We start from the raw sequence: 9,480 nt of genomic DNA on the forward strand, positions 1-9,480 counted from the left end.
GAAAGGTCCTCCAAACACTGGTCTCTCTGTTCTGGCCCTGATGAGCCAATCGTCCAGATATAGAGAGATGTTGACGCCTTTGAGGTGAAGAAACCTCGCCACATTCTTCATCAGGTTTGTGAAGACCTGAGGAGCTGTGGACAGGCCGAAACACAAGGCCCTGAACTGAAAGATCCTTCCCCCCGTCATGAAACGACGGAGGTACTTCTTCGACGAAGGGTGAATCGGGACATGAAAATAGGCGTCCTGGAGATCCAGCGACACCATCCAATCTCCTTGACGCAAAGCCGCCAGGACTGAGGCCGAAGTCTCCATAGAGAACTTCTCCTTTAGAACGAACTTGTTCAGAGCGCTGACATCTAGTACTGGTCTCCAGCCCCCCGAGGCTTTCGCACCAGGAAAAGCCGATTGTAAAACCCCGGAGAGTTTTGCTCTAGAACTAATTCTATAGCTCTTTTGTCCCACATTTGATTCACCATCAGACGAAGAGTATCCCTCCAGTACAGGGTCCCTGTGTATCTGGCTGACAGTTCCCGCGCGGGGGAATGGTCATTAGGGGAGGACTGTCCTGGAAGGGGATAAGATATCCTTCTGATATGGACATCGAAGAGGCGTCTCGAGTTTATGAGTGACCAGGCGTCTGCAAATTCGAGAAGCCTGGCACCCCAATGGTGTTTGGGAGGTTGTCTGTCTCACTTTCCTCTTAAAGGGACGGGAAAGAAGCTTTACCGCTCCTCCCCTCTCAGACCTCTTCTCTTAGAGGGAGCTCTGTAGGGAGGGCCTCCTCGAAAGGCTGAACCGTCGAAGTCGGTCCTTTCTTGTCAACCGAAACAAGGGGTGTCTTCTTCCTTGCAAGTTTGCAGGAGAAGATCCTGTGTCGCCTTCTCAGTCAGTGAGCAAGAAATGTCCTTCACTAACTGAGAAGGAAACAAGAAGTCAGACATGGGAGCGAAAACCAGGGCTGCTCTCTGTGAGGGAGAAACCGCCTTGGTTAAGAAGGCACTAAAAATACTCCTCTTCTTAAGGAGTACCGCTCCAAAAAGAGAGGAGATTTCTCCCGATCCGTCTTGTACTGCCTTGTCAATACAAGAAAGAATACTCAGAATGACTTCGGGGTCTAGACCTTCCGAGTCTGAGTCCTTCTTAGACATCACCCCAAGGGACCAGTTCTAGGAAATTAAACACTTCCAAAATATGGAAGAGACCCTTGAGGAGATGATCCGTCTCCGAAATCGCCCAAGACACACGAGCTCCATTCAAAGCGTGTCTCCGCGATGACAACCAAGGTTGAAAAGTCCGCTTCGGCTGCCCGCTGGAGAAAGGAAACCCATGTTCTCCCCAGTGTTCGGTACCAAAAGAAAACCTCCCTTGCCAGAAAGTATGGCTGGAGGCATACAGAAGGGTGGTTCTTGGCCCAGATCCTTCTTTGACAACATCCATTTGTCTAGAGACTATAGCGCTCTCTTCATAGAGATCGTAGGTCTCATCTTCAAGACCGACGAAGACTTTGGTACAACCGCACTCGAAAACAGTGATCGAGGCGAAGGAGGAGCCGCAGGAGTCAAAGAATCTCCGTACTCCTGCAAAAGAAGGTCTGTCAGAACTCTATAGTTAGAGACTCCTTCTCTACCGTTACCCTCTTCTTCCGAATCTCCTTCTACACCCTGCGGAGAATCGGCCTGGAAAAACGAGAGGATCTTCATCCCGTTTCTCTCTCTACTGGTGACAAAACTCCTACTAGGAGAGGGACTCATAGAGTGACAAAATCTCTCTCAAGTCTAAAAGAAGTCTCGCGTCTGCTTGACTTCTCACGCCTGGAAAACTCCTCGCGCTTGGCTGGCGCCTCGCGCTTGTCTGGCGCCTCGCGCTTGTCTGGCGCCTCGCGCTTGGCTGGCACTTCTCGCTTGGCTGGAGCTTGTTGCCTGGCTGGCATCTCGCGCCTGGCTGACGCCTCGCGCTTGTCTGGCGCCTCACGCAAAGCTGACTCCTCGCGCTGACTGGCGTCTCGCGCTTGGCTGAATCCTCGCGCCTGGCTGGCGCCTCGCGCTTGGCTGAATCCTCGGCGCCTAACTGGCGCCTCGCGCCTGGCTGGCGCCTCGCGCCCTGAGCGATCCTTATCTAGAGCAATACTCGCTCGGATAGCTCCTGACGCTTGCAAGACTCTTCGCGCCTGGAAAGACGTCCATGTCTGGAGGACGCTTCACGTCTGGCCGGTGAAAGAAGACGAGACTTCTTAATAGGAAGTCTAGCGTCCTTCTTGCGAAGGGGGATCCCTCGAAAGAACTCCACCAAAGAGGCTATCTGCTCTTGTACTGCAAGCAATATCCTCTTGGAAGCCACACCACGTCCTCTTCAATAGAAGAGCAGGAGAACTCGAAGGAGTGCGATCCTCAAATACCGTTCGAGGAGGCGTCGAAACCAGCTTAGCCTTCTTGATAGAAGAAGGAGCTTCCTCCGAGAAGCGTTCCGGGCTCGAGTCGAACGCGCGCTCTTTCCAATGCCTTTTCAGTGGCCTAGAAAGATCCGAGTCCTTCCACCCTCGTTTAGGTGAAGGAGAACCGGACGACGAGAAACAATCTCGTAGGACGCTTCTATTAAAGCGGTCCTGAGCAGACTGTAGCGAAACAGAACCTGCTGAAGGGACGCCTGACCGTTGGGGATTCCCCACAACCTCCGTACGACTTTCGACTTTCCTACTCCTCTGGGTATGTGAGTTTGGAAGAGGTCTAGGCCTGGGAGCATCGCAGGACGGTCAGACGCCCCCTCCACAACACTGGGAACACTCACTTCACTAAGTAATTCACTATCACTTCCCTTACCTTGCATGGCCGCCATCTTTGTCTTCATTTTACGAAGAGTAGCCTTCAGATTGGCGATTTCCGAAGCCGAATCCGAATGCAAAGCCTGTGAGGATTCAGATACATAGGGAGAATCAAATTCATTAATAAAAGGAGAGTTAGACTCAGAAAAAGGCTCAATAGGCCTTGTACTCACACTCTTTTGTGCAGCCCGTCTAATTCTATCCCTCTCTAACTTCTTCAAGTAAGAAGTTAGAGTCTTCCATTCATTAGCATTCAACTTTTCACACTCAATACAGGTGTTAGCCAAAAAACAGTCAAACCCCCTACATTTACGACATACAGTGTGAGGATCAACCGAAGCCTTCGGTATCCTCACCTTGCAGCCTACATTCACACACACTCTCACACTAACACTTGAATCAGACATTCTATCAGAAAAATGATATTGTTATGATACAATAAAGTTTTATACATACTTACCTGGCAGATATATACATAGCTATTGACTCCGTCGCGCCGACAGAATTTCGAATTTCGCGCACACGCTACAGGTAGGTCAGGTGATCCACCAGCGCCGCCGCTGGGTGGCTGGGAAATAGGAACCCATTCCCGTTTTCCATCAGATTTTTTCTACACCATCTGTCTCCTGAGGGGAGGCTGGGTGGGTAGTTTAATTGTATATATCTGCCAGGTAAGTATGTATAAAACTTTATTGTATCATAACAATATCATTTTTATACATTCAACTTACCTGTCAGATATATACATAGCTGATTCACACCATTGGAGGAGGGTAAAGACAGCTAATAACTGATTTAACAGGAAAACACAACAATCGTTGTAGGTATTAATAACATAAAACCTTGGTTCCTACCTGTTTAGACTGAAGACTTCATGGTTAATGCCCAGGAGTCTGCTTAGTCTCAAGAGCCTCAGCGAGATATTGATCTATTGCTAAGAGTTCTTGTAGGTCTGCCAAAGGGGTCTTATCCACTTACTTGGCCGATCCTATAAGGGCTATGTCAAAGGGTTTCAATCCACTTATATGAAAAGAACCTTTTTTCTAAGGAGCACAATCCCGATCCTGATCACCTTAACCTAACCAAATGTTGTATCTAAGATTGCAAGAAGTCATCCCCGGACTCCTTGCAAACAACCAAAAAACTCAATCACAATATTTTACACCTAATTCTTTATGAAAAATAAATAAAAATAAAAATAAACAAATATAATTTCAATTTGTACTACCTCGCTTGTAAGACCTATGCACATTCTCATACTGTCAAAAGCACCAAAAGCCGCCTGTGCTAGCCCAAGCACTCTTGTCAGCAGAAAATCCTGATACTGTCTTAAAAGGAGAGGTCCCTGTACGAATTTAGACAATGTCTTTAATCCTACTCCGTTTAAAAGGCACATTTGTTCATGAAACTTACCTGTCAGATATATATATAGCTGTATTCTCTGAAGTCCGACAGAATTTCTAAAACTTACGACATACGTAGTGGGAGTTAGGGTGGTTAGTACCCATTCCCGCCGCTGGGAGGCGGGTATCAGGAACCATTCCCATTTTCTATCAGATTTCTTCTGTCGCCGGTGTCGTAAACATCTGTTTACACACCTCCGCCTCAGGATTTTGGAAAACTTTTCATTGCTTGAGTATCCTCTTGACTTTTTGGTTTTGATTGGATCGATAGCTTGGCATACGTGACTTGGACTGTTTTTTGAATTTGGCTTAGATTTTTTCCTTAGATAGGTCTGGATGTAGTTCGGCTAGCGCCAGGGTGTGTTCGAAAGTGGAATGCAAGGTTAGCCTTCCTAAAGCCTTGGTTGATCCTCACACATTGTGTAAAGGGTGTAGGGGGCAAGAGTGTAAATATGATTTGCGCTGTAATGAGTGTGAAAGCTTGGATGATTTACAATGGAAGACGTATGAATCCTACGTAAATAAGTTAGAACGTGATAGGATTAGGAGGTCTTCCTCCAGGAGTAAGTCGGGTAGCAGACAGGGTCTTAATGTATCCCCTCTAACCCTCCCTTTAGATTTGTGTCTCCTAACCCCGTAGTGTTGCCTTCGGGCCCTCAAGTGGTGTCTGCGGAGGGTAATGCCCTTTCGCTTATCCTGGATTCATTGAAGACGCTTGAATCTAAAGTGCTTGCCTTGAAAACAGGCAAAATAAGTGCAGTGATAGTGCCCCTAGTGAAGTGGAGGGGGCGTCAGATCGGCCCTATAGCGCCCTCTAGGCTGGGACCTCTGCCGGACTCCCAGGACTCAGGGAGAGGGACATGTCGAAGGCCGAAGGAGGGTTACGGGGAACCCCCCACCGATCTGACGTCCCTTCAGCAGTTCCTGTGGACGCTTCCCAGGCTGCTAAGGAGCGTGCTCGAGCACGTATCCTGAAGGATTGTTTCTCGTCTTCCGACGCGTCCTCCCCGCGCAAGGTGTGGGAATCTCGTTCGGATTCGCGACCCATTGAAGAGGACTCTTCAAGAGCTTGACGCTTCACGTCATGCTTTGTCTGAGTGGCATCTTCTCCGGAAAGCGTAGCTTTTCCGCCCCCAGAAGAAGTCTAGGACGTCATCCGACGATGACGCCCGCGAGCGCCCCAGTCGCTCTAGAGCCAAGGCTGTTCCTGGGAGAAGGAAGAAGGCGTCCCCTCGCCCCTCTCCTTCTCACAAGCGCAGCTCGTCTCCGCGTAAGGAGACATCTCAGACGGAGATCATCATTGCTATGCAACGGCAACTGGACGCTTTACTAAAGCAGAAGGAGACGGTTCCTCGTCGCAGGAAAGACGATAGACTTCCTATCAAGAGAACTAGGCAGTCTTCTCCAACGGCTCCTCTTTCGTCCCCGTCTTCTGATTTTTCGCCCTCTAGACTTCGTTTTGCTACCCAGGGTTCGTCTAGAGGTGACATTAGACGCCAGGTTAGAGAGAGATCTCTGCATGCTCCTCTCTCTTCCCGTAGAGAGGACGCTCGGCGTTCCGACTTTGACGCTTCTGCTGACGACGATTTTGTAGCTGTCGGACGGACTTCTATGCGTTCGGCCCCTCTTCGACATGACAGTGTTGACGCTCAACGATACGCTAGTCGGGCAGTTGATCAAGTTTCTTCGCGGGACGTTCGTAAGGACGCTTCGCGGGACGTTAGAAGAGTCTCTTTGATGGACGCTCCGTTGGACGCTTCGCTGGACGCTCGGTCGGACGCTGATTTGGACGCTCAAGAGAACGCTACGTTGGACGCTCAGAGGGACGCTCGTAGACGTTCTAGTAAGAGCTCTGTGGACGCGAATGTGGAAGTTCGCTGTCACTCGGATGTTGTTCCCGAGGCTTTGGCACGTTCGCCTCTTAAGGTGATTCCTGATCCTGTGACTGTTAAAGATCCGTTACCCTCGTCTTCTCTTCATCGTTCGGATAGGAGACTTGGAGCTAAAGGACTTCTGCCTCTTCCTTCGGATTTGCACTCGGGTAGGGAAGAACGAGAACTTAGCGGTTCTTCTGAGGATGTTGATGAAGAACAACCTGCTACGTCTGCTTCGTCAGATTATCAAGTTTTGGCACGACTACTTCGTGATTCGTTTGGCGATACTTTCCAGCCTGCTGCTCCTCCTTCTCCTACCTCTTCAGTTTTCGTCGTCGAAGACAAGCAAGTCTCCAGGTTTCGTGAAGATGAAGACGTCGTTATCTACTAGAAGAGCTTTCCGGAAGGTTAACGCCTGGATGGAGTCTAGGAAAGCAAAGGGAAGGACTACTTTCGCCCTGCCTCCGTCTAGACTTAGCGGTAAGGCAGGGATGTGGTATGAGACAGGCGAGGAATTAGGATTGAAGGTTCCTACGTCTGCTCAAGGTGATTTCGCCAGCGTGGTTGATGCCTCAAGGAGGGCCCTTTTAGCCTCAGCTAAAGTATCATGGACGACTTCCGAACTGGACCATCTTTTGAAGGGACTGTTTAGGTCCTTAGAGGTCTTCAACTTCTAGACTGGTGTCTTGGAGCTTTAGACAACCAATCTCGTAAGCCAGACTCGATCAGCTTGGGGAGCTGTCCAGTGTATTGTCATGCATGGACAAGGCCGTCAGGATGGCTCAGAGGAGTTAGCTCTCATTTTTCGGCCAGGGGTTCTTAAGAAAAGGTCGCTTTATTGCAACTTTGCGGCTAAGTCTGTCTCTCCCGCACAGAGGACAGAACTTTTGTATGCTCCCTTCTCGAGTCATCTCTTCCCCCAAGCTATGGTGAAGGATCTGGCAGTTAGTCTGCAAGAGAAAGCCACACAAGACCTGTTGGCTCAGTCTTCGAGACGTCTGGCTGGCCCTTCAACGTCGTCAGGAGCCCAAACCGTTTGAGAAAGCAGAAGCCCTTTCGTGGAGGGACTTCCGCTAGATCGTCTCCTCGAGGAAGAAGCCTTCCTAGAGGTAGAGCCCCTTCCAAGTCTAGGGGCAAGAAGTGAGAGATCGTGCCTTCAGTCACCGGTAGGAGCCAGGCTGCAGTTGTTTGCAGAAGCCTGGAGAGTAAGAGAGGCAGACACCTGGTCTCTCGACGTCATAGAGAAGGGTTACAAGATCCCTTTCATAAAGCCGCCCCCGTTGACTTCCACTCCCAGGGACTTGTCCCCATCGTATCCTCAAACAAAGCGAAAGATACTTTTCGACCTGCTCGAGCAGATGCTCGAGAAACGAGCAGTGGAACAGGTTTTAGACCTGGCAACGCCAGGATTTTACAAACAGATTGTTTCTTGTACCGAAACAATCGGGAGGGTGGCGGCCCGTCTTGGATGTAAGTCGTCTAAACCTCTTTATAGAGAAGCAGAGGTCAAGATGGAGACACCTCAAGGTCAGTTCTGGGGGCCTTAAGAACACGGAGATTGGGTGGTATCACTCGACCTCCAGGACGCCTACTTTCACGTCCCGATACATCCCACAATCGATGAAGTACCTTCGGTTCGTACTGAAAGGGAAGGTCTTCAATTCAGGGCTCTTTGTTTCGGACTGAGTACGGCCCCTTTTATCTTCACCATCTTAATGAAGAACGTGGCGAGGTGGCTCATCTTTCCAACATCAGAAATCTCGCTCTATCTGGACGACTGGCTCATCGAGCCGCCTCGCAGACCCAGGTGCCTGAAGGACTTGCAAACGACTCTGTCCTTTTAGCTGCGTCCCTGGGACTTCTGGTGAACTTCGAAAAGTCACATCTGACCCCAACACAGTCCATCGTGTATCTGGGGATTCAGATGGATTCAGTGGCTTTTCGGGCTTTTCCGTCCCAGGAACGTCAGCAACAAGGCATAGAAAAAGTGTCGGACCTTTCTAGGGAAGGATTCATGCTCGGTGAGGGAATGGATGAGTCTGCTGGGGACCATTTCCTCGCTGGAGAAGTTTGTTTCCCTGGGGAGGCTACACCTCCGACCTCTTCAGTTCTTTCTGTCGGACAGCTGGACAGAAAGGACAACTTCGACATGGAAGTTAAGCATCTCGGAAGAGGTGAAGAACCATCTAAGATGGTGGCTCGATCCGTGGAAGCTGTCAGAGGGCATATCCCTCAAGCTTCAGAACCCCGACCTAGTGTTGTTCTCCGACGCGTCATCCACGGGGTGGGGAGCAACTCTAGTGGGGGAGGAAGTGTCAGGTACCTGGAGAGGGGAACAGGTAACCTGGCATATCAACTTCAAAGAGCTGGCAGCGGTTCAATTAGCGCTCCAGTTCCTTCCAGAACAAAGTCTCCCGTCGTGTAGTTCAAGTCAACTCGGACAACACCACAGCCCTGGCATACTTGAAGAAACAAGGAGGAACACACTCTCGCTCCCTGTTCACTCTAGCGAAAGAGATCCTACTTTGGGCAAAGGAGAGAGAAGTCACAATATTGACAAGGTTCATTGCCGGAGTCGAGAACGTCCGGGCAGATCTCCTCAGTCGACAAGGACAGTTGCATTGACGACAGAGTGGGACTCTCAATCAAGACGTATACCAAGAGGTGTGGGGTCTTTGGGGATGCCCTTAGTGGACATCGTTGGCAACGTCAAGGACGGCGAGGGACGTCATTTGTATGACTCACCGGGTCTCGATCCGGAGCAGTAGCAGTAGACGCCCTTCTAATAGGGATTGGACGGGCCTGGATCTCTACGCTTTTCCCCCCTTCAAGATCCTGGGGGAAGTGATGAGAAAATTCGCAGCATCGGAGGGGACGAGGTTGACTTTAATCGCCCCCTTTTGGCCCGCAGCGATCTGGTTCACAGAGGTGATGTTCTACCTAGTGGATTATCCGAGATCTCTTCCGTTAAGGAGAAGATCTACTCAAACAGCCCCACTTCGAGAGGTACCACAAAAACCTCTCCGCTCTGATTCTGACTGCGTTCAGACTATCCAAAAGTTGGCCAGAGCGAGAGGTTTTCGAAATCAGTGGCTAAAGCTATCGCCACCGCGAGGAGACCATCATCAATCGCGGTTTACCAATCGAAGTGGGCAGCCTTAGAAGTTGGTGTAAGAGAAAAGGAGTTTCCTCTACCACTACCTCTGTGAGCCAGATCGCCGACTTCTTGCTTTATCTTAAACAAGATCTGAAGTTGGCAGTGTCAACTATTAAAGGCTACAGAAGCGTCCTATCTGTAGTTTTTTCGCCATAGAGGTCTTGACCTCGCTAATAACAAGGATCTCCATGATCTATTGAGATCTTTCGAGAACGACCAAGGTAC

This window comes from Macrobrachium nipponense, chromosome 6 (genome assembly GCF_015104395.2).
Source record: "Macrobrachium nipponense isolate FS-2020 chromosome 6, ASM1510439v2, whole genome shotgun sequence".
Lineage (NCBI taxonomy): Eukaryota > Metazoa > Arthropoda > Malacostraca > Decapoda > Palaemonidae > Macrobrachium > Macrobrachium nipponense.